Source organism: Mauremys mutica, chromosome 21 (assembly GCF_020497125.1).
Source record: "Mauremys mutica isolate MM-2020 ecotype Southern chromosome 21, ASM2049712v1, whole genome shotgun sequence".
Lineage (NCBI taxonomy): Eukaryota > Metazoa > Chordata > Testudines > Geoemydidae > Mauremys > Mauremys mutica.
The window spans coordinates 180,038-204,933 of NC_059092.1; the positions used below are offsets into that span (position 1 = coordinate 180,038).

Consider the following 24,896-nt stretch of genomic DNA (forward strand, 5'->3'; position numbering starts at 1 on the left):
AGGACTCTTTTCCAACAAACCGAGCCCCAGCTAACGTTAATTCCCGGCCTGGAGGCACGTAGGCAGTTACCAGAGTCCTCCCCAAACCAGACACTTATCTCACTGATGGTGACGGCTGCTCCACTCCCAGCTCGACATCATCTGCATAGCCTGGCATCAACAATGCTTACTGTCTCATGGTTCTTGTGCACTTTCCATCTCACAACGGGGGTGGGCTCTTACCCTTCACTTCTTTCTCGTTGCTACAAAGCACAACCAGGAGGGAAAATCAAACGTTATCATCGGAATCTGCAGTGTTGTGTAGGTTCTTCTTCTCTCATCTCCCATTACACCTTTACAGATTCAATTAAAAGCACACTCAACCTGTGGATCTCCTCGCCAGAGAATTATGTGAAGGTCAAGCTTAATGGAGTTCAAAAAATAACTAGAGAAGTTCATGGAGATCCATCAGCTATTTGTAAAGATGGGCAGGGGTGGTGCCTTTATCCTCTGTTTGCCAGGAGCTGGGAATGAGTGACAGAACAGGGAATAAGCAAGTGATCCATCTGCTGTTTGTTCCCTCTGGGGCACCTGGCATTAGCCACTGTCTGAAGAAAGTAGCCTGTTGCACCTGCATCCAAGAGAGAGTCACTGTGCAGAGGAGACTATTGTCCCTTCCCTGGTCATAATGCCACAGAGCCCCGTGCCCAACGAGGAGGCTCACAACCTCTGAAGAAATCTAGAGTTGTACAGATGAGGAATAGAGTGCCGTAACTGTTCACTCACAGCCAGTCATGGAGAAGAGAGAACGTAAGAATGGCCATAGTGGGTCAGACCAAAGGTCCATCCAGCCCAGTATCCTGCCTACTGACAGTGACCAATGCCAGGTGCCTGAGGGAGTGAACTTAACAGGTATATGATCAAGTGATCTCTCTCCTGCCATCCATTCCACCCTCTGACAAACAGAGGCTAGGGACACCATTCCTTACCCATCCAGGCTAATGGACTTAACCTGCATGAATTGATCCAGTTCTTTCTTAAATGCTGTTAGTCCTAGCCTTCACAACCTCCTCAGGCAAGGAGTTCCGCAGGTTGACTGTGTGCTGTGTGAAGAACTTCCTTGTATTTATTTTAAACCAGTTGCCCATTAAATTTCATTTGGTGGCCCCTAGTTCTTATATTATGGGAACAAAGTAAATACATTTTTCCTAATTCACTTTCTCCACACCGCTAGTGATTTTATATACTTTTATCATATCCCCCCTTAATCTCCTCTTTTCCCAAGATGAAAAGTCCTAGCCTCTTTCAGCTCTCCTCATATGGGCAACTTTCCAAACTCCTAATCATTTGAGTTTTCCATCTCTGAACTTTTTCTAGTATCAGTATATCTTTGTTTTAGATGAGGAGACCACATCTGTACAAAGTATTCGAGATGTGGGTGGGCCATGGATTTATATAAGGGCAATAAGATATTCTCTGCCTTATTCTCTATCACTTTTTTAATGATTCCAAACATCCTGTCTGCTTTTTTGACTGCCGCTGCACACTGCGTGGACATCTTCAGAAAACTATCCATGATGACTCCAATATGTCTTTCCTGATTAGCTGTAGTTAAATTAGCCCCCATCATATTGTGGGTATAGTTGGGGATATTTTTTCCAATATACATTACTTTACATTTATCCCATTAAATTTCATTTGGCATTTTGCTGACCAAACACTTAGTTTGTGAGATGTTTTTGAAGTTCTTCACAGTCTTCTTTGGGTTTAACTATCTTGAGCAGTTTAGTATCATCTGCAAACTTTGCCACCTCACCTTTCTCCAGATTATTTATGAATAAATTGAATAGGAGTGGTCCTAGGATTGACCCTTGGGGAACACAACTAGTTACTCCTCTCCATTCTGAAAATTTACCATTTATTCCTACCTTTTGTTCCCTGTCTTTCATCCAGTTCTTAATCCATGAAAAATTTCCAGAAAGCCTTTGATAAGAGCCTTTGGTGAAGGACCTTAGGTAAAAAAAATAGCCATTGGAAAAGAGGGGAGATCCTAAGTACACTATGTCCCAAAATAGTCACTTTGTTCAGGAGACTCTTGTCCCTTTCCCAGCCTTAATCCCAGAGCCTCGTACCAAACGAGGAAGCACACGGCCTGTGAACAAAACTACAGCAAATACAAGTGAGGAATTGAAAGCACTCACCTCTTACTCACAGCCCAGTTATGCAGAAGGAAGAAATCTGAGGACTATTCAAGTCTCCTTAGAAGGATGTCCAGGCTACTCAGGTCCAGTTCTGCATATTCTCGTCCGGTGAGGGCTCCTGGATGATTCCTCTGCAAACTAATAAAGGCAAGCAAGTACCATCACTACACAGAGCTCTATTGGTGCTTGAAATCTTGCCCTCATCCCTGCCTCCCTCTTCCATCCCATCTACATCAGCCCCACTCGATGAACAGAGACCGAGTTAACATCGACAGTCACCACTCCGCTCCCGTGCCCATTACTCTGCATTATTTTCATCCCCTTCTACTTCTTCATGGCTCCTAATAGATGGGCCGTGGGGATCCAATCCGAGCATGCCTGCCTGTGTGCTACGAAGGAAGACAGCACAAGGAAAGGCAAGGACAGACAGACAGAGAGAGACAGAATGTTGGCCAACACAGTAGAAAAGAAAGAGAGAAACATGAGAGGATGGCAAGCAACTTTCCACCTACAGTCATCCTCCCGGATCTAACTTCCGCTGCAGAGGACACACTGCTACTGGCCAGAGAACTGACCAGCCCCTGAAAATGGGGACCTTGTCTCCCTCATAACGACAGCTACTCAGGAACCTTTTCTTTCAAACCCAGCCCCAGCTAACGGGGTGTCCCTACCTGATGGAGCAGAACCCTCAGCAAAAGAGATACTTATCTCAGTGATAGTAGCGGCTGTTCTGCTCCCAGATGGACGGCTGCTGCCTGGCACCAACAACGCTCGCCGTCTCGTCACTCTCACTTGTTTTCCATCACGAGGGCTGTAGACTCTCACACATGAAGTCTTTTTCCTTCGCACTAAAACCAGGGGATAAAACAAGTAAGTTACCAGCTCAGTCGGCAACGTCTCGTAGGCTCTTCTTTTCGCCTCTCCTGCACAGCAGGGCTCCACCCTCAATCCTCTTCCCATTACACCTTTAAGACTAAAAGTAGAAAGCACACCTTACAACTACACCCGACAGAGTCGCTCTGCACAGCAGACTCTGGCCTCTCAGCAGCCTTAATCCCACAGAGCCCCGTACCCAACAAGGAACCACATGGTCTGTGAAGAAAACTACAGCAAGTACAGATGAGGAATTGAAAGCACTGACCGCTTACTCATAGCCACTTAAGCGGGAGGCAGAAAGCTGGGAACTATTCATGTCTCCTTAGAAGGCTGTCCAGGCTTCTCAGGTCCACTTCTGCCGTATTCTCGACTGGTGAGGGCTCCTGGATGATTCCTCTGCAAACTAATAAAGCCAAGCAAGAACTATCACTACACAGAGCGCTAGTGCTGTGTTTAATCTTATCCTCATCCCTGCCTCCCTCTGCAGTCCCATCTACATCTGCCCCCCTCGATGAACAGAGACTGAGTCAATGCCAACAGACACCACTCTACTCAACTATCCACTACCCTGCAGGATTTTTGTCCCCTCCTACTTCTTCACAGCTCCCGATACACAGCTTTTGGGGCTGCACACCTAGCACACCTGCCCGTGTCCTAGGAAGGGAGACAGCACAAGGAGAGGAAAGGAGAGAGAGAGAGTCCATGGGGCTGATCAATGGACACGTTCAGTAGGCAATTTGGGGTCTGTGCATCAGTGGCTTAGTTGTATGATATCTGGGGGTGGGGGCTGCACTGTGAGGTAGAGGGGTTTAGGGTTCCCAAGCTGTACTGAGGGAATGTGGGATTCATAAACCTTGGAGAGTAAGGGCAGGGTGGAGGGGGTTGAAAGGCCCCAGTGTGGCTGGGAAGGGTAACAGGAATTGGAGAGGGAAGCCTGGCTGGCTGTGGGTGGCATGGGGAAATGCGGTGCTGGGGAAGTGGGGCCCAGCAAAGGAGAAATAGGTTGGAGCCAATTGGGGTTGAGGTGTAGGGATTGGGTGTCATGGAGGATGTTGGGGTGCCCTGAGATGGGGAACAGATAGGGTGGATTGGAGGGCCACGTGCAGGGGGCAGATTGGGGTGGGGCGAGCAGAGTGCTGGCAAGTGTGGGGATGCTGGAGCAGGTTGGAGGAGGTTGAATGGGTCCCGGTGGGGGGCAGGCTGGAATGCACTGAAGGAGATGCTGGGTGCATTACCTCGAGTGGCCACCTGGTGTCACTAAGTATTTTCCTCCCAGAGCAAGAGTGAAACTGGGTGGCCAATCCAGATAACTCACAAACCATTTCCCCTCATCAAAGGACAGTGACAACAAGGGGCCACTCGGGGTGAATGCACAAAGTATTTCCCTCATGGAGCAGCAGTGTCAGTGGGTGGCCTCTTGGGAGAATGGAGACAGCATTTATCTCATGGAGCAAGACACACACCGGGTGGGCCAGGGCTGGCTCCAGACCCCAGCGCGCCAAGCGCATGCTTGGGGCAGCATGCCGCGGGGATGCTCTGCCTGTTGCTGGGAGGGCAGCAGGCGACTCCGGTGGACCTCCTGCAGGCTTGCCTGCAGATGCTCCACCGGAGCTGTGGGACCGGTGACCGCCAGCGTGCCCCCCGCGGCATGCCACCATGCTTGGGGTGGCTAAATTGTTAGAGCCGCCCCTGGGGTGGGCACTCTGACTACTGGACAAAGCATTTCCTTCATGGAGCAACTGTGCATCACCCTGCGTGGCCACACGGTATCACTGTTGCTCCATGCAGGAAATGCTCTGTGCAATACCCTGCGTGGCCACACGGTGTCACTGTTGCTCCACGCAGGAAATGCTCTGTGCGATACCCTGCGTGGCCACACGGTGTCACTGTTCCTCTGAGAGAAATTCTCTATGCATTACCCTGCGTGGCCACACAGTGTCACTGTTGCTCCACGCAGGAACTGCTCTGTGCAATACCCTGCGTGGCCACACGGTGTCACTGTTGCTCCACATAGGAAATGCTCTGTGCGATACCCTGCGTGGCCACACGGTGTCACTGTTCCTCTGAGAGAAATTCTCTGTGCATTACCCTGCATGACCACACGATGTCACTGTTCCTCTGAGAGAAATTCTCTGTGCATTAGCCTGCGTGACCACACGGTGTCACTGTAGCTCCACGCAGGAACTGCTCTGTGCATTACCCCACATGGCCACACGGTCTCACTAGTTATTTCCCTCATGGAGCCACAGAGACACTAGATCAGGGGTCAGCAACCTCCGGCAGCCGTGTGCCAAATACATCACTGGAGCCAATTTTCAATGGCAGGCGGCTGCCTGCCGGGACTCCAGGGTGCCATTAAAAATCCTGCCAGCGCGGCAAGCCGCAGGGTCCGCGCTCCCGGGCTGGAGCACCAGGCCGAGCGCAGCAAGGCGCCGGCCCCTCCCCCGGATCCCTGCCCCCGCATGCAGAGCTCTGGGGCCGGGGCTGCACGCTCCTGTGGGGCAGCATAGGCTGGCTCTGCTTGGAGGCTCATGGTAAGGGGATCTGGGGCTGGGGGGCTTTGGTAAGGGGGGGCAGTCAGGGGACAGGGAGCAGGATTGGTTGGATGGGGGTGGGATCCCGGGGGTGGCTAGGGGCGGGGGTCTCTCGAGGCGGCAGACAGGGAACAGGGGGGTGGATGGGGCATGGGAATTCTGGGGTCTGTCAGGGGGTGGGGGCTGGATAGGGGTCAAGGGACAAGGAGCTGGGGGGGGTTGGATGTGTCAGGAGGCAGGGGTGTGGAGGGGGTTACAGCAGGCAGGAAGCAGGGGGAGGGGGTTGTACGGGTCGGGAGTTCTGGGGGTCCTGTCAGGGGTGGGGAGTGGTTGAATGGGGAGTGGGAGTCTGGGGGTCTGTCTCGGAGTGTGGATAAGGGTTGGGGCAGTCAGGGGACAAGAAGCAGGGAAGCTTAGATAGGGTTCTGGGGGGCAGTTAGGGGCAGGGGTCCCAGGAGGGGGTAGGCAGGGGACAAGGAGCGGAGGGGGGTTGGGGGTTCTGAGGGGGGCAGTCACCCAGCCCTCTGCCCTGAGCCCTGTATCTCCCTCATCCACACCCAGCCCTCTGTTGACTCCTTCACCCCCACCCCGACCCCAGCCCTGACTCTGGCACCCCCACGCATACCCAGCCCCCCTGCCCTGACACCTGCACCCCCCTCACATGGCCCCAGTTCTCTGCCCTAACTCTTGCACCCCTGCACATCCCCACCTGCACCCCTCACACCAAATGGGAGCTGCCCAGGTAAGTGCCCCCACACCCAGACCGCCTGCCCCAACCCTGAGCCCCCTCCCTCATTCTAGCTCCTGGCCAGACCCTTCAGCCCCAGCCCTGTGCTTGGTCCACTCCCACCCTCAGCTCAGTGCAGAGAGAGGAAGAGAATGGGCCAGAACCAGGGAGAAGGTAGCTACCCGCTGTATGTGGGCAGGGCCCCGCACAGACTGCTGGCGGCCTAGTGGAACAGAACCCCAGACCAGCAGCAGGTTGAGCAGGCCAGCGGCATAAGATTAAAATGTTGATTTAAAATTAAATCAAGCTACTTAAACATTTTGAAAACCTTGTTTATTTTACCATATATAGACATAGAAACTAGTGCTGTATTATATAACTAAAGAGACCTTCTGAAAAACATTAAGGTTTCGCGTGCCAGTAATACATTTTAGAGTGAATAAATGAAGACTCGGCACACCACTTGTGAAAGGTTGCCGACCCCTGATGTAGACAATAACGCTATCTCACTCCAGTTTCTTCCTAAATGTTAATATTGCTTTTTTGATCTTTGAATCACAGCTATAGAAATAGACAAGACCTGAGCTAACATAGAGATTTACCCTTCTAACAATGAAGAATGCATTTCAAACCTCTATTCCTTTACATATCTTCCTAACCAGTCTTTAAAGTTCGGCCATGGGTCAAGATCAGTTTGTGAGTTAATTAACTCTTGCTGGCCTCATCACCTTACAATGAGATATTACATTACACGCAGATCACCACAAGGTCTCTGTGGCTTTGAGCTCCTTAGGACCTAGCCTTTAAAATGCTCTTTGCCACTGACCAATCCCTATGAGAAGGGTTCAGGTCTCCCCTTTCTAGCTCCTCTTGGGCCACTGGCACTTGCTGGGCAATGAGACCACGCTCTCCTGAGGGAACAGAGGTCTCTCTTTTACGGCGCTTTTCTCTCTGCCCCATTCGAACACCCCTGGCTTAAGGACCACCCTGTAAGGAAGGTTTGGATCTCCTTTGCCAAGCAAATTAAACCACAGGTCACTTTGACACGCCCGGCAAAACGACTACCCTGTAACCAGGGTGTAAGGTCTTATCCCTCGCACGCTTAAACTAGGGGAGCCTTTTTGTGCCTCTGGCTGAGCAACACCCCACCCCTTGAGAAGGCTTGAGCTTCCGTTTCTCTTCGTGACAGGAAATTCCCCCACAATTATTTCTACTGGGCTTTTTTGAGATTTGAAGTGAAATCTTACTTGCGACCTATCCAGGTCAGATGCAACATGGTGTGGCGAAGGGGCAGCTGTAAGGAGATGGTGGAGGCCGTGGAAAATTCGCCCCTTTTCTCAAAAAAGCCAAGAAATGGCCCAACCATGCAAATGTCACACAGTCTGGAAATGAACAGGTGAGGTGGGGGGCTCCTTTCAGACCCTCACTTCCACCTCATCCTTCAAGTCCTTTTGCCCTGCCCAATTTACACCGCTCAACCAACCACAACTTTGACCCTGTGTTTTCTTGTGCACAAGAAAGACACCGTTGCACTGATGAGTGTTCAACTGTAGACATTCGGACAGCTCTCTCAGCTGCGTCCAAATTCCAGGCCTTGTGTCTCTTTGGAGATAGACAGAGGAGATTCCTAGGGCTACATCCGAAGGGATTGATGTGGCTATCCTTTCTGAAATGTGTTGATGTTCAGGTGTTGTAAGCACATGAGATGGTATTCAGAGCCAGCACGTGGGTGCACCTAACCCTACTAACAGGACTGCGTCACAAGGAAGAGGGGTCTTTTCTGGTAAAGGTTAGGGGGCACAAAGTTATTTTCTTGGTGAGGTAGGAAGGTAAGTCCAGAAGGGTGTCGCTGAGAGATGGAGGATTGATCAGAAAGGAGACACTCAGCAGGATCCCTCCCTTACCTGTTCATTTCCAGATCTTTTGACATTGGGGACTTCCCCCCGCCCCCTGCACACACCGAGTTTAAAGAAGGCGTATTTTACTAAAGAAAGGGTGACCGCCCTGTAATCAGGGTTCAGGCCCCTTTTCTCCTGTCTACATTGGCCCTCTTAATGGCACCCAACATAGTCACTCTGCAGAGCAGATTCTGGGCCCTCCCCAGCCACAGAGCCCCGTACCCAAGGAGGAAGCACACGGCCTGTGAAGAAAACTACAGCAAGTACAGATGAGGAACAGCCAGTTATGCAGAAACCCGAGGACTATTCATGTCTCCTTAGAAGGATGTCCAGGCTTCTCAGATCCACTTCTGCATATTCTCCTCCGGCGAGGGCTCCTGGACGATTCCTCTGCAAACTAATAAAGCCAAGCAAGGACCATCACTAAACAGAGCTCTATGAATGTCCTCATCCCTGCCTCCCTCTCCCGTTCCATCTCCATCCCCCGGACTCAATTAACAGAGACTGAGTCAACATCCACAGACACTGCTCCACTCTAGCACCCACTATCCTGCATGATTTTCATCCCCTCTTACTTGTTCATAGCTCCCGAGACCAAGCCTGTGGGGATGCACACCTAGCACTCCTGCCCCTGTTCTATGAAGGGAAACGGCACAAGGAGAGGCAAGGACAGAGACAGAGAGAGAAAGATAGTGTTGGCCAACACTCTAGAGAAGAGAGAGAGAGCGCGCGAGAGAAACACAGGAGAAAGGCAAGTAACTCACCATCTGGAGTCATCCTCCTGGATTCAACCTTCTCCTGCGGAGGACACACTGCTTGTGAACAGAGAAATGACAAGCCCCTGAAAATGGGGACCTTGTCTCCCTTGTATCCCCAGCTAGTCAGCTGGGGCTGGTTTGTCAGAAGAGTTTCCTAACAGGGTGTCTGTACCTGGAGTCAGATGGGCTGTTAACAGAACCCTCAGCAAAACAGACACTTATCTCACTGACAGTGGCATCTGCTAGGCTCCCAAATGAATGGCTCTTGCCTGGCATGAACAATGCTCACAGGCTCGCTGCTCTCACTCACTTTCCATTGCATGAGGGCAGTAGACTCTGACATGTGACTTACTTTTCCTTGGAACTAAACCCAGCAGAGGAGAGAAAAACAAACAAACTAGCATCTCCATCTGCAATGTCATGTAGTCTCTTCATCTCACATCTCCCATATCCCAAGGCTCCACCATCAAACCATCTCCCATTACTACTTTACAGCTGCAACTAGAAGGGACCCATTTTAACTGCACCCAAAATAGTCACTTTGCTCAGGAGACTCTTGTCCCTTCCCCAGCCTTAATACCACAGTGTCCTGTACCCAGCGAGAAAGCACAAGGCCTGTGAAGTAAACTACAGCGAGTACAGATAAGGAATTGAAAGCACTGACCTCTTACTCACAGCCAGTTGTTCAGAAGGCAGAAAGCTGAGGACTGTTCCTGTCTGGTTAGAACGATGTCCAAGCTGCTCAGATCCACCTCTGCCAGTTTCTCCTCTGGCTCGAGCTCCTGGACAATTCCTCTGGAAGTGCAGCTGCAAAAGCCAAGCATGTGCCATCTCTACACACAGCTCTAATGGTACTTGAAACGTTGCCCTCAATCCTGCCTCCCTCTTCCACCCCATCTACATCAGCCCCACTTGAACAGAGACCGATTCAACACCGACAGTCACTGCTGCACTCTCGCACCCACTACCCCGCATGGTTTTCGTCCCCTCCTACTACTCCAGGGCTTTCAAGACCTAACCTGTGGAGATGCACACCTCACAGGCCTGCCTGTGTCCTAAGAAGGGAGATGGCACAAGGAAAGGAAAGGACAGATTAAGAGAGAGCGTTGGCCAACACACTAGAGAGACAGAGAGCGAGAAAATGAGAAACATGGGAGGAAGGCAAGCAACTTGTCACCTGGAGTCATCCTCTTGGATCCAACCTTCCGCTGCAGAGGACACACCGGTACTGGCCAGAGGACTGAGAAGCCCCTGAAAATAGGGACCTTGTCTCCCTCATAACCACAGCAGAGCCTTCCTTTCCATGGCATGTGCGGAGTGGACTCTGACTCTCCACTTGGTACTAAACCCAGCACTAGGGGGAAAAACAAATCAGTTAGCATCTCAGTCTGCAACGTGCATAGGTTCTTCTTCTCGCATCTACCACACCTCAGGGCTCCACCCTCAACCCTCCTCCCATTACAGCTTTAGCACTACAACTAAAAAGCAGCCCACTGCACCTACATCCAAAATACTGACTCTGCACAGGAGACTTGTGCCTTTGCCTCGTCTGAATCCCACAGAGCACCGTGTCCAATGAGGAAATTCAGAGCCTCTGAACAAAACCGGAGCCAGTACAGATGAGGGATTCCAAGCACTGACCGCTTACTCACAGCCAGTTGTGCGGGAGGCAGAAATCTGAGGACCATTCATGTCTGCTTAGAAGGATGTCCAGGCTCCTCAGGTCCGCATCTGCCATTTTCTCCTTCAGCTTCTGCTCCTGGACAATTCCTCTGCAAGCGCAGGAAATGAGTGAAGCAAGGGCCATCACTACACCAAATTCAATTGGTGCAGGTAATCTTGCCCTCATCCCTGTCTCCCTCTCCCATCCTATCTACATCAGGCCCACTTGAAGAGAGACAGTCAACATCCACAGTCACCCCTCCACTCTAGCGCCCACTACGATGCATGATTTTCGTCCCCTCCTACTTGTTCATAGCTCCAGAGACCTAGCCTGAGGGGATGCACACAGCACTCCTGCCCGTGCCCTATGAAGGGAGACAGCAAAGAGAGAGAGAGAGAGAGAGAGAGAGAGAGAGAGTGTTGGCCAACACAGTAGAGTAGAGAAGACAGAGAGAAACAGAGGAGGAAGGCAAGCAACTCACCACCTGGAGTCATCCTCATGGATCTAACCTTCTCCTGCCGAGGACACACCGATCCTGGCCAGAGAAATGATCAGCCCCTGAAAATGGGGACCGTGTCTCCCTCAAAACCACAGCTAGTCAGGAACCTTTTCTTACAAACCCAGCCCCACCTAACAGGGTGTCTCTACCTGTAGCCAGGTGGGCCGTGAGCAGAACCCTCAGCAAAACAGATACTTATCTCAGTGATAGTAGCAGCTGTTCTGCTCCCAGATGGACGGCTCCTGCCTGGCACCAACAACGCTCACAGTCTCATCACTCGTCACATAAGGGCAGTAGACTTTGACATGTGACGTCTTTTTGCTTGGTACTAAAACCAGGGGATAAAACAAGTAAGCTATTGTCTCAGTCAGAAATGTCTCGTAGGCTCTTCTTTTCCCCTCTCACGCACAGCGGGGTTCCGCCCTCTACCCATTACACCTTTAGGACTCAAAGTACAAAGCACCTCTTACAACAACACCCAACAGAGTCACTCTGCACAGCAGACTCTGGCCCCTCCTCACCCTTAATCCCACAGAGCCCTGTACCCAACAAGAAACCACACCGTCTATGAAGAATACTACAGTGAGTACAGATGACTGAGTTCAAAGCACTGAGCCCTTACTCACAGCCAGTTATGCAGAAGGCATAAACCTGAGGACTATTCTTGTTTCCTTAGAAGGATGTCCAGGCTGCTCAGGTCCACTTCTGACATTCTCATCCGGCTGGGGCTCCTGGACGATTCCTCTGCAAACTAATAAAGCCAAGCATGAACTGTCACTACACAGAGCTCTATGAATGCCCTCATCCCTGCCTCCCTCTCCCATCTCATCTACATCAGCCCGACTCAATGAACAGAGACTGAGTCAACACTGACGGTCACCGCTCCACTCTAGCGCCCACTACCCTGCATGATTTTCATCCCCTCCTACTTCTTCATAGCTCCTGATACCTAGCCTGTGGGGATGCACACCTAGCACTCCTGCCCGTGTCCTATGAAGGGAGACAGCACAAGGAGAGGCAAGGACAGAGACAGAAAGTGTTGGCCAACACACTAGAGAAGAGAGTGAGAGAGAGAGAGAGAGAGAGAGAAACACAGAGAAAGGCAAGAAACTGATATGGGCCACGAGCAGAACCCTCAGCAAAACAGACACTTATCTCACTGACAGTGGCGTCTGCTCGACCCCCACATTGACGGCTCTTGCCTGGCATGAACAATGCTCACAGGCTCGCTGCTCTCACTCACTTTGCATCGCATGAGGGCAGTAGACTCTGTGTGTGACTGCTGGGTTTAGTACCAAGGAAGTAGTAAAGGGAAAAAAAAATTACCATCTCCGTCTGCAATGTCACAGTCTCTTCATTTCACATCTCCTGTATCCCACAGCTCTGCCCTCAACCCATCTCCCATTAATACTTTACAGCTGCAACTAGAAGGGACCCATTTTAACTGCACCCAAAATAGTCACTTTGGGATTAAGGCTGGGGAAGGGACAAGAGTCTCCTGAGCAAAGAGCCTCGTACCCAACGAGGAAGCACATGGCCTATGAAGGAATCAAGAGTGAGTACAGATAAGTAATTGAAAAGACTGACTTCTTACTCATAGCCAGTTATCCAGAATGCAGAAAGCTGAGGACTGTTCATGTCTCCTTAGAAGGATGTCCAGGCAGTTCAGGTCCACTTCTGCCAGCTTCTTCTCCAGCTGAGACTCCTGGACAATTCCTCTGCAAACTAATAAAGGCAAGCAAGAACTATCACTACACCAGTGGTTCTCAACCTTTGGTACTGATGATCCCTTTTACATAGAAAGCTTCTGAGTGTGACCCTCCCCTTATAAATTAAAAACACTTTTTGTATATTCAACACCATTATAAATGCTGGAAGCAAAGTGATGTTTAGGATGGAGGATGACATTTCACAACCCCCCAAATAACAAACTTGCAGCCCCCTGACGGGACCTAAACCCGTTTGAGAACTCCTGCACTACATAGAGCCCAATTAAGGCCCTCTTCCCTGCGTCGCTTTCGATTTGTCTTAGCCCCACAACACCAACAGTCACCACTCCAGTCTCGCACCGACTGCCCTGCATGATTTTTGTCCCCTCCTACTTCTTTATGGCTCCCAAGACACAACCTGTGGGGGTGCACACCTAGCTCGCCTGCCAATATCCTAAGAAGGGAGACAGCACAAGGAAAGGCAAGGACAGATTGAGAAAGAGTGTTGGCCAACACACTAGAGAAGAGAGAGAGAGAAACACGAGAGAAAGGCAAGCAATTCACCACCTGGACTCATTCTCCTAGATGCAACCTTCTGCTGCGTAGGACACACTGCTCCTGGCCAGAAAACTGAGCAGCCCCTAAAAATGGGGATCTTCTCTCTCTCAAAACCACAGCTAGTCAGGAACCTTTTCTTACAAACAGCCTCAGCAAACGGGGCATCCCTTTCAGGAGCAAGGTGGGCCGAGAGCAGAGCAATCACCAAAACAGACACTTATCTCATTGACAGTGATGACACTTCCATTCCCAGTTGGACGGCTTTTTCAAGGCATCAATAATTCTCGCAGTCCCATCACTCTCGCTCGCTTTCCATCGCATGAGGGCAGTAGACTCTGACTTGTCACTTCTTTTCCCTTGGTACTAAATCCAGCGGAAAAACAAGTCAGTCACCATCTCAATTGGCAATGTTGGGTAGACGCTTCTTTTTGCCTCTCCCACATGGTGGGATTCTGCCCTGAACCCTCCTCCCATCACGCCTTTATGACTACAAGTAGAAAGCACCCCTTGCAATGACACCTGAAATAGTCACTCTGCACAGACAACTCTGGTCAGACACACCGAACCTGTGGGGAAAACACGTAGAAACTGTGCTTCTTTTTGGCTTGTAACTTATTGCTTCTTGTAGCTTTTTGCTTCCAGCAAGCACGGACAAGGAGGAGCAAAGGGGACGGCTAGTTGAGGTGCACAGCGGGCCCACCACAGTCCCAGACTGCACGCCAGGGGAGATCTAGTCATTGAGAGTTGGGGTTCTTAGGGATTGGCTTGTTTTGGCCTTGTTTTCAAATGGGTTTATCTTGATTTTTGGCTTTTTGTCAAAGTCGGGGTGCTTATTTCCCCATGAAAGTTAGCTATTGTGACTCTGGTCCCTTCCCCAGCCTTAATCCCAAAGAGCCCCACACCCAACAAGCAAGCAAATGAAGTGTGAAGAAAATCACAGCAAGAACAGATGAGGAATTCCAAGCACTGACCACTTACCCACAGCCAGTTATGCACGAGGCAGAAAGCTGAGGACTGTTCATGTCTCCTTAGAAGAATGTCCAGGCTCCTCAGGCCCACGTCTGCCAATTTATCCTCCGGCTGCTGCTCCTGGATAATTCCTCTACAAGTGCAGCAAATAAGCCAACCAAGAGCCCTCACTACAAAAAATTCAATAGGTGCGTTAAATCTTGCCCTCATCCCTGCCTCCCACATCAGCCCCACTAGAGCAGAGACTCAGTCAACACCCACAGTCACCGCTTCACTCTAGCGCCCACTGCCCTGCATCATTTCGGTCCCCTACTTGTTCATAGCTCACAAGACCTAGCCTGTGGGGATGCACACCTAACACACCTGCCCGTGTCCTACGAAGGAAGACAGCACAAGAGGAGGCAAGGACAGAGAGAGAGAGAGACAGACAGACAGAGTGTGTGTTGGCCAACACATTAGAGGAGAGAGAGAGAGAGAGAGAGAGAGAAACGTGGGAAGGAGTCAAGAAACTCACCAGCTGGAGTCATCCCCCTGGATCTAATATGCTGCGGAGGACACACTGGTCCTGGCCAGAGACATGAGCAGCCCCTGAAAATGGGGACATCGTCTCCCTTGTAACCACAACTAGTCAGGAACCTTTTCTTACAAACCCAGCCCCAGCTAACGGGGCGTCCTTACCAGGAGCAAGATGAGCTTTGAGCAGAGCAATCACCAAAGAAGACACTTATCTCATTGAGAGTGGTGGCGGTTCCGCTCCCAGATGGACGCCTTCTGCGTCGCATCAACAACGCTTGCAGAGTCATCGCTCTTGCTCTTTCCATTGCACGAGGGCAGTAGACTCTGGCCTGTGACTTCTTTTCTCTTGCTACTAAACCCAGCACAAGGGGGAAAAACAAATCAGTTACCCTTTCAGTCAGCAACTTTGGGTAGGCTCTTATTTTCCCCTCCCGCACACAGTGGGGCTCCGCCCTCAACCCTATTCCCATTACACCGGTAGGACTACAAGAAGAAAGCACCCCTTGCAACGACACCCGAAATAGTCACTTTGCACAGCAGACTCTGGTCACACACACCAAATCTCAAGGGGGAAAATAAAACATAGAAATTGGACTTGTTTTTGGCCTGTAGCTTATTGCTCGTTGTAGCTTGCTGCTTCCGGCAAGCAGGGGCAAAGGGGGGAGAGAGTCAGGGGTGCACAGCGGACCCACCACAGTCCCAGACTGCACGCCAAGAGAGATCTAGTCATTGAGTGATGGGGTTCTTAGGAATTGGCTTGTTTTGGCCTTATTGGAAATAGGATTAGCTTGATTTTTGGAATACTGTGAATTCAGGGTTATCTCCCCAGTGAAAGTTGGCAAGTATGACTCTGGTCTCTTCCCCAGCCTTAATCCCACAGTGCCCCACACCAAACAAGGAAGGAAACGGCCTATGAACAAAATTACAGTGAGTACAGATGAGGAATTCCAAGCACTCACCGCTTACTCACAGCCAGTTAGGCAGAAGGCAGAAACCTGAAGACTGTTGAGGTCTCCTCAGAAGGATGTCCAGGCTGCTCACGTCCACTTCTGCATATTTTCGTCCAGCAAGGGCTCCTGGATGATTCCTCTGCAAACTAATAAAGTCAAGCAAAAAAAAATCACTACACACAGCACTACTGGTGCATTTAATCTTGCCCTCATCCCTGACTCCCTCTCCCATCCCATCTACATCCGCTCGACTCCATGAACAGAGACTGAGTCAACATCCACAGACACCGCTCCACTCTAGCGCCCAATACCCTGCATGATTTTCATCCCCTCCTATTTGTTCATAGCTCCCGAGATCTCGCCTGTGAGGATGCACACCTAGCACTCCTATCCGTGTCCTATGAAGGGAGACGGCACAAGAAGAAGCAAGGACAGAGACAGAGTGAGAGACAGACAGACAGTGTGTGTGTTGGCCAACACATTAGAGGAGAGAGAGAGAGAGAGAGAGAGAGAGAGAGAGAAAAAAACACGGGAGGGAGTTAAGAAACTCATGAGCTGGAGTCATCCCTCTGGATCCAACCTTCTGCTGCAGAGGACACAACCCTCGTGGCCAGAGAAATTACCAGCCCCTGAAAATGGGGACCTTGTCTCCTTCATAACCACTAGTTAGGAACCTTTTCTTACAAACCCAGACCTTGCTAATGGGTCGTCCCTACCAGGAGCTGAGCCGTGAGCAGAGCAATCACCAAACCAGACACTTATCTCAGTGACAGTGGCCTCTGCTCAGCTCCCAGATGGACGGCTCTTGCCTGGCATGAACAATGCTCACAGGCTCGCTGCTCTCACTCACTTTCCATCGCACAAGGGCAGTAGACGCCGACGTGTGACTTGTTTTTCCTTGGTACTAAACCCAGCAAAGGGGAGAAAAGCAAAAAAAGAAAATAGCATCTCTGTCTGCAATGTTGCGTAGTCTCTTCATTTTACAGCTCCTGTATCCCACGGTTCTGCCCTCAACCCATCTCCCATCACTACTTTACACCTGCAACTAGAATGGACCCTTTGTAACTGCATCCAAAATAGTCACTTTTCTCAGGAGACTCTTGGCCCTTGCCCCCCCTTAATGCCAAAGAGCCTCATGCCCAACGAGGAAACACACGGCATGTGAAGAAAAGTACAACAAGAACAGATGAGGAATTCAAAGCACCGACTTCTTACTCACAGCCAGTTATGCGGGAAGCAGAAAGCCGAGGACTGTTCGTGTCTGCTTAGAAGGATGTTCAGGCTGCTCAGATGCACCTCTGCCAGTTTCTGCTCCGGCGAGGGCTCCTGGACAATTCCTCTGCAAGAGCAGCTGCAAAAGCCAAGCATGAGCCATCACAACACAAAGCTCTAATGGTGCTTGAAATCTTGCCCTCATCCTGCCTCCCTCTCCCATCCCATCTAGATCGGCCCCACTCGATGAACGGAGACCAAGTTAACACCGACAGTCACTGCTTCACTTTAGCGCCCACTGCCCCACATGGTTTTCATCCCCTCCTACTATTTCAGGGGTCCCAAGACCTAATCTATGGAGATGTGCACCTAGAACACCTGCCCGTGTCCTACGAAGGGAGACGGCACAAGGAAAGGTAAAGATAGAAAGAGGGTGTGTGTTAGCCAACATACTAGAGAACAGAGACAGAAACACAGGAGGAAGGCAAGCAACTCGCCACCTTGAGTCATCCTCCTAGATCTTTCTGCTGCGGAGGACACACCGCTACTGGCCAGAAAACTGAGCAGCCCCTGAAAATGGGGACCTTGTCTCTCTCAACCACAGCTACTCAAAAACATTTTCTTACAAACACAGCCCCAGCAAACGGGACGTCCCTACCAGGAGCAAGGTGGGCCATGAGCACAGCAATCACCAAAACAGACACTTATCTCACTGACAGTGGCAGCTGTTCTGATCCCGGTTGGACGGCTTTTGCGTGGCATCAATAACTCTTGCAGTCCCATCGCTCTCACTCACTTTCCATCGCATGAGGACAGCAGACTCTGATGCGAGATTTCTTTTCCCTTGGTAATAAAACCAGCAGAAGGGGGGAAAAAAAGTTACCAACTCAGTGGGCAACGTCGCATTGGCTCTTCTTTTCGCCTCTCCAACACGGCGGGGTTCCGCCCTCACCACTCTTCCCATCACACCTTTAGCATTACAACCAAAAAGCAGCCCTTGCAACGGTACCCGACAGTCACACGGCACAGCAGATGCTGGCCCCTCCCCAGCCTTACCACCACAGAGTCCTGTACCCAACGAGGAACCATACGGGCTGTGAATACAGTCAGTACAGATGAGGAATTCCAAGCACTGACAGCTTACATGGGAGGCAGAAAGCTGAGGACTGTTCATGTCTCCTTAGAATAAAGTCCAGGCAACTCAGATCAACCTTTGCCAGTTTCTCCTCCGGTGAGGGCTCCTGGACGATTCCGCCGCAAACTAATAAAGCCAAGCAAGAACTATCACTATGCAGAGCTCTATTAACGCCCTCATCCCTGCGTCCGTCTCCCATCCCATCTACCTCAGGCTGACTCGATGAACAGAGACTGGGTAAAAGCAGACAGTCACCGCTCCACTTTAGCGCTCACTGCCCCTCATGATTTTTCTCCGCTCCTACTGCTCCATGGCTCCCAAGACCTAGCCTGGGGGGATGCACACTGAGCACCCCTGCCTGTGTCCTATGAAGGGAGATGGCACAAGGAAAGGTAAGGACAGAGAGAGACAGACAGAGTCAGAGAGACGGTGTGTGTTGGCCAACATATTAGAAAAGAGAGAAAAACACAGGAGGAAGGCAAGCAACTTGCCACCTGGGTGTCATCCTCCTGGATCTAACCTTCTGCTGCAGAAGACACAAAACTACTGGACATGAGCACCCCCTGAAAATGGGGACCTTGTCTCCCTCATAACCTGTGTTGTTCAGGAACTTTTTTCTTTTTTTTAAACAAAGCCAGCCCCAGCTGATGCGGAGTCACTACCTGGAGCCAGATGGGCCGTGAGCAGAACCTTCAGCAAAACAGACACTTATCTCAGTGACAATAGCAGCTATTCCACTCCCAGATGGATGGCTTTTTCATGCCATCAATAATTCTCCAGGTCCAATCGCTCTTGATTACTTTCCATCGCATGAGGGCAGTAGACTCTGACATGTGACTTCTTTTTCCTTGGTACTAAACCCAGCAGAAGTGGAAAAACGAACAAGTTACCATCTCCGTCAGCAATGTCACGTAGTCTCTTAATTTCATATCTCCCGTATCCCACGGCTCCGCCTTCAACCCATCCTCCATTACTACTTTACACCTGCAACTAGAAGTCACTTTGCTCAGGAGACTCTTGTCCCTTCCCCAGCTAAGGCTCTTGGACGATTCCTCTGTAAACTAATAAAGCCAACCAAGAATGATCACTACACAGAGCTCTATGAATGCCCTCATCCCTGCCTCCCTCTCCCATTCCATCAACATCAGCCCTACTTGATGAACAGAGATGCAGTTACCACCGATAGTAATCACTCCACTCTACTATCCACTATCCAGCATGATTCTCATCCCCTCCTACTTCTTCATGGATCCAGGAGACCTAGCCTGTGGGGATGCATACTTAGCACCCCTGCCTGTGTGCTATGAAGGGAGACAGCAGAAGGAGAGGCAAGGACAGAGAGAGAGTGTGTGTGCTGGCCAACACTAGAGAAGAGAGAGAATGAGAATCATGGGAGGAAGGCAAGCAACTCACCACCTGGTGTCATCCTCCTGGATCCAATCTTCTGCTGAGGAGGGAACACAGCTAATGGACACAGAAATGAGGACCTTGTCTCCCTCATAACCAAAGCTAGTGAGGAACATTTTCTTATAAATCCAGCCCCAGCTGATGGGGTGTCCCTACCTGGAGCCAGGTGGGCCGTGAGCAGAACCCTCAGCAAAACAGACACTTCTCAGTGACAGTGGCAGCTGTTCTGCTCCCAGATGGACGGCTCTTGCCTGGCATGAACAATGCTCGAGGTCTCGTCGCTCTCGCTCGCTTTCCATCGCATGAGGGCAGTAGACTGACTTCTTTTCACTTGGTACTAAACCCAGCATAAGGGGGGGGAAAACAAGTAAGTTACCATCTCAGTAGGCAATGTCTCGTCAGCTCTTCTTTTCCCCTCTCCCACATGGTGGAGCTCCGCCCTCAACTCTCTTTCCATCACACCTTTAGCACTACAATGAAAAAGGAGACCGTTGCACCTACACTTAAAATAGTCACGTACCCAACAAGGAAGCACATGGCCTTATGACAGCAAGTACAGAGAAGGAATTCAAAGTATAGACCGCTTACTCACAGCCAGTTATGCAAGAGACAAAGCTGAGGACTGTTCGTGTCTGCTTAAAAGGATGTCCAAGCTGCTCAGGTCCACTTCTGCCTCTTCCTCCTCCAGCTAGGGCTCCTGGACAATTCCTCTGCAAGAGCAGCTGCAAATACCAAGCATGAGCCATCACTACACAAAGCTCTGTTGATGCTTGAAATCTTGCCCTCATTCCTGCCTCCCTCTTCCATTCCGTCTGCATCGGCCCCACTTGATGAACAGAGACCGAGTTAACAGCGACAATCACCGCTCCACTCTCACACCCACTGCCCTGCATTATTTTCATCCCCTCCTACTTCGCCAGGCTTACCGAGACCTGGCCTCTGGGGACACACAGCTAGCTCACCTGCCTGTGTGCCATGAAGGGAGACATCAGAAAAAGAGGCAAGGACAGACTGACAGAGTGTGTTGGCCAACACTAGAGAAGAGAGAGAGAGAGAGAGCTTAACACAGGAGGAAGGCAAGCAACTCGCCACCTGGAATCATCCTCCTGGATCCAAGCTTTTCTGCAGAGGACACACCGCTTGTGAACAGAGAAATGAGGTGATGCTGAAAATGGGGACCTTGTCTCCCACATATCCACAGCTCGTCAGGAACATTTTGTTACACACCCAGCCGTAGCTAACTGGGCATCCGTACCTGAAGCCAAGTGGGAAGTGAGCAGAGCCCTCACCTAACAAGACACTTCTCTCACTGACGGTGACGGCTGCTTGGCTCCAAGCTGGACGGCTCTTGCCTGGCATCAGTAATGTTCGCTGTCTCTCCGCTCTTACTTGCTTTCCATCGCATGAGGGGAGCAGACTCTGACCCTCCACTTCTTTTCCCTTGGTACTAAACCCAGCACAAGGGGGGAAAACAAATCAGTTACCATCTCAGTCAGCAACATGCATAGTTTCTTCTTCTCGCATCTACTGCACCCCAGGGCTCCATCCTCAACCCTCCTCCAATTACAGCTTTAGCACAACAACTAAAAAGCAGCCCACTGCACCTACATCCAAAATACTAACACTGCACAGGAGACTTGTACCTCTTCCTCATCTGAATCCCACAGAGCACCGTGTTCAACGAGGAAATTCACAGCCTCTGAACAAAACTGAAGCGACTACAGATGAGGGATTCCAAACACTGACTGCTTAATTAGAGTCACATGCTTAACAGCCTCACCTGACTCTTAGCAAGTTAATTGGAGTCAGGTGTTCTCATTAGCCTGGAGCAGCCCCTGCTCTGGTCACTCAGGGAACAGAAAATTACTTATCCAGTGGCAGGTTTATCTCCCTTCTACTACTCTGCTGTTCCCAACTGGCCTGGGTCTATCACAGCAGATACTGGATAGAGAGAGATTTCACAAAAACACACACCTGCTCCTCGAATATCACGAGAGCACTCCTTAGCTCCACTGCCAAGTGAAAAACATTTAGATTGTGCAGGTCTGGTTCCTCCAGATGCTTCTCCTCTGTCTGGGGCGGCTCCATTGGCCTTGAGCGGGCCTCTGCAAGAACAGCAAACCACCTATGCAAGAGCCATCACTGTCCAACATGCTACCGTGCTAGATATTTTACAATACCTGCCTCCACTCTCGCACCCACGACCCCACATAATTTTCATCCCCTCCTACTTCTTCCTGGCTCCCGAAACCTAGCCTGTGGGGATCCACACCTACCCGTGTCCTATAAAGGGAGAAAGCACAGGGATAGGCAAGGACACAGACAGAGAGAAAGAGAGTGTGTGTTGGCCAACACAGTACAGAAAAGAGAGAGAAAGAGAAACGCAGGAGGAGGGGAAGGAACTCGCCAGCTCGAGGCATCCCCCTGGATCCAACCTTCTCTTGCGGAGGACACACTACTTGTGGATAGAAAAATGAGCAGCCCCTGAAAACGGGGACCTTGTCTCCCTCGTATCCACAGCTAGTCAGGAACCTTTTCTTACAAACCCAGCCCCAGCTAACAGGGTGTCTCTACCTGGAGTCAGATCGGCCGTGAGCAGAACCCTCAGCAAAACAGACACTTATCTCAGTGACAGTAGCATCTCCTCGGCTCCCAGATGTACGGCTCTTGTCTGGCCTGAACAATGCTCACAGGCTCGCTGCTCTCACTCACTTTCCATCGCACGAGGGCAGTAGACTCTGACGTGACTTCTTTTTCCTTGGTACTAAACCCAGCAGAGGGGAGGAAAAGACAAGAAAAATAGCATCTCGGTCTGCAATGTCGCATAGTCTCTTCATTTCACATCTCCTGTATCCCACAGCTCTGCCCTCAAACCATCTCCCGTTACTACTTTACACCTGCAACTAGAAGGGACCCATTGTAACTGCACCCAAAATGGTCACTTTGCTCAGGAGACTCCTGTCCCTTCCACAGCCTTAATACCACTGTGCCTGGTACCCAACGAGGAAGCACATGGCCTGTGAAGAAAACTACAGCAAGTACAGATAAGGAATTGAAAGCACTGACCGCTTACTCACAGGCAGTTGTTCAGAAGGCAGAAAGCTGAGGACTGTTCATGTCTCCTTAGAAGGATGTCCAGGCTGCTCAGAAACTTCTGCCAGTTTCTCCTTGGGCTGGGACTCCTGGACAATTCCTCTGCAAGCGCAGCTGCAAAAGCCAAGCATGAGCCATAACTACACACAGCTCTATTGGTGCTTGAAATCTTGGCCTCATCCCTGCCTCCCTCTTCCATCCCATCTACATCGGCCCCACTCGACGAACAGAGACCGAGTTAACACCAACATTCACCACTCCACTTTAGCACCTACTGCCCAACATGGTTTTCATCCCCTTCTACTCCTCCAGGGCTTCCAAGACCTAACCTGTGGGGATGCACACCTAGCACACCTGCCCATGTCCTAAGAAGGGAGACAGCATAAGGAAAGGTAAGGATAGAGACAGGGTGTGTGTTGGCCAACATACTAGAGAACAGAGAGAGAGAGAGAGAGAGAGAGAGAAACACAGGAGGAAGGCAAGCAACTCTCCACCTGCAGCCAGCCATTCTCCTGGATCTAACCTTCTGCTGCAGAGGACACACTGCTCCTGGCCAGAGAACTGAGCAGCCCCTGAAAATGGGGACCTTGTCTCCCTCATAACCACTAGTCGGGAAACTTTTCTTACAGACCCAGCCCCAGCTAACGGAGCATCGCTACCAGAAGCAAAGGGGCGATGATCAGAGCAATCACCAAAACAGACACTTATCATTGACAGTAGCAGCTGTACCCACTCACAGTTGGACGGCTTTTCCATAGCATCAATAGCTCTCGCGGTCCGATCACTTTCCAACGTATGAAGGGAGTAGACTCTGATGCCTGATTTCTTTTCCCTTGGTACTAAAGCCAGCACAAGGGGAAAAAATAACTTACCATCTAAGCGGGCAACATCGCATTAGCTCTTCTTTTCACCTCTCCCACATGGCGGCGCTCCACCCTCACTCTTCCCATGACACCTTTAGCATTTCAGCCAAAAAGCAGCCCTTGCAACAGCATCCGACAGTCACTCTGAACAGCAGACTCTGGCCACTCCCCAGCCTTAATACCACAGAGTCCTGTACCCAACGAGGAAGCACACGGCCTGTGAACAGTACTAGAGCAAGTAAAGATGAGAAATTAAAAGTGTAAGTTTTAAACAAACAATTTAATACTGTAACCAGTAATGATAATTGTGAAGCTTGGTTGAGGTGGTGCAGTCAGAGGGTGGGATATTTCCCAGGGAATGCCTTACTGCTAAATGATGAACTAGCACTCAGCTGAGCCCTCAAGGGTTAACGCATTGTTGTTAATGCAACCTCACACTCTACAAGGCAGCACGAACGGAGGGAGGGAGGGGAGACAGCATGGCAGAGAGAGAGACACCCTGTGTGTGTGTGGGGGGGAGAGCGAGACATGCACATTGCCCCTTCAAGTGCGCTGACAACACTTTAAGGACATTGCCTTATTAAGTAGGTCAGGAAGTTGAGACAGCAGCTGCGGGCAGCAGGCTCTCTCCACCCTGAGCCCTGTCCTGTCCCCACCCTGTTCTAGATGGAGAAGGGATAAGTGGGGGGCAGGAGTAGGGGGAGGGGGACACCCTGACATTAGCCCCCCTTTCCCCTCTCCCCTGCACAGCAAGCAGGAGGCTCCGGGGAGCAACTCCAAGGCAGAGGGCAGGAGGAGCACATGGCAGTGGGGGGGGAGGGACAGCTGAACTGCCAGCAACTAATAGCCTGCTGGGTGGCTGCCGCACAGGGAACTTAGCGGGGCGGGGAGCTGATGGGGGGCTGCCGGTCCACCCTGGTTCCAAGCCCCCACCAGCGAGCTGAAACGGGCTGCTCTTCCTGCAAGGACTGGATAAACCAGGCAGCTGCCAAGCAACATTATAAGGGAGCATTGCGCAATGTTACACAAGCATGTTCCCTAATTGATCAGCAACGTAACGTTAATCAGGGCGACTTTAAGTGAGGAGTTCAGTGCTTTGAATACAGTATCACTTACTCACAGCCAGTTATGTGCAAGGCAGAAAGCTGAGGACTGTTAATCTCTGCTTAGAAGAATGCCCAAGCTGCTCAGGTCCACGTCTCCTCCATGATTCCTCTAGAAGCGCAGCTGCAAAAGCCAAGCATGAGACATCACTACATACAGCTCTATTGGTGCGTGAAATCCACTCAATGAATACAGACCGAGTAAACACTGACAGTCACCGCTCCACTCTCGCACCCACTGTCCAG

At 50.8% G+C, this 24,896-nt stretch overlaps 2 long non-coding RNA genes across 13 annotated transcripts; both read right to left on the reverse strand.

Annotated features, from left to right (window-relative positions):
- Window positions 1–9,757: 9,757 nt before the first annotated feature.
- Window positions 9,758–10,975, reverse strand: LOC123354274. Its single transcript, XR_006574719.1, has 3 exons — window positions 10,492–10,975; window positions 10,151–10,327; window positions 9,758–9,780 (listed from the first exon to the last, which is right to left on the reverse strand). It is a non-coding gene; the product is annotated as an uncharacterized LOC123354274 (long non-coding RNA).
- A 168-nt stretch (window positions 10,976–11,143) lies between these two features.
- On the reverse strand, window positions 11,144–22,711 carry LOC123354270. Of its 12 annotated transcripts, none has more exons than XR_006574706.1 (6): window positions 22,669–22,711; window positions 22,166–22,355; window positions 21,566–21,696; window positions 20,881–21,038; window positions 11,762–11,886; window positions 11,144–11,463 (listed from the first exon to the last, which is right to left on the reverse strand). It is a non-coding gene; the product is annotated as an uncharacterized LOC123354270 (long non-coding RNA). The 12 variants fall into 12 exon arrangements; XR_006574707.1 differs by lacking the exons at window positions 20,881–21,038; window positions 21,566–21,696; window positions 22,166–22,355; window positions 22,669–22,711 and adding exons at window positions 12,723–12,860; window positions 14,381–14,504; window positions 14,886–15,239; window positions 15,847–15,907; XR_006574702.1 differs by lacking the exons at window positions 20,881–21,038; window positions 21,566–21,696; window positions 22,166–22,355; window positions 22,669–22,711 and adding exons at window positions 12,723–12,860; window positions 14,381–14,541; window positions 14,886–15,239; window positions 15,847–15,907.
- Between the last annotated feature and the right edge of the window lie 2,185 nt (window positions 22,712–24,896).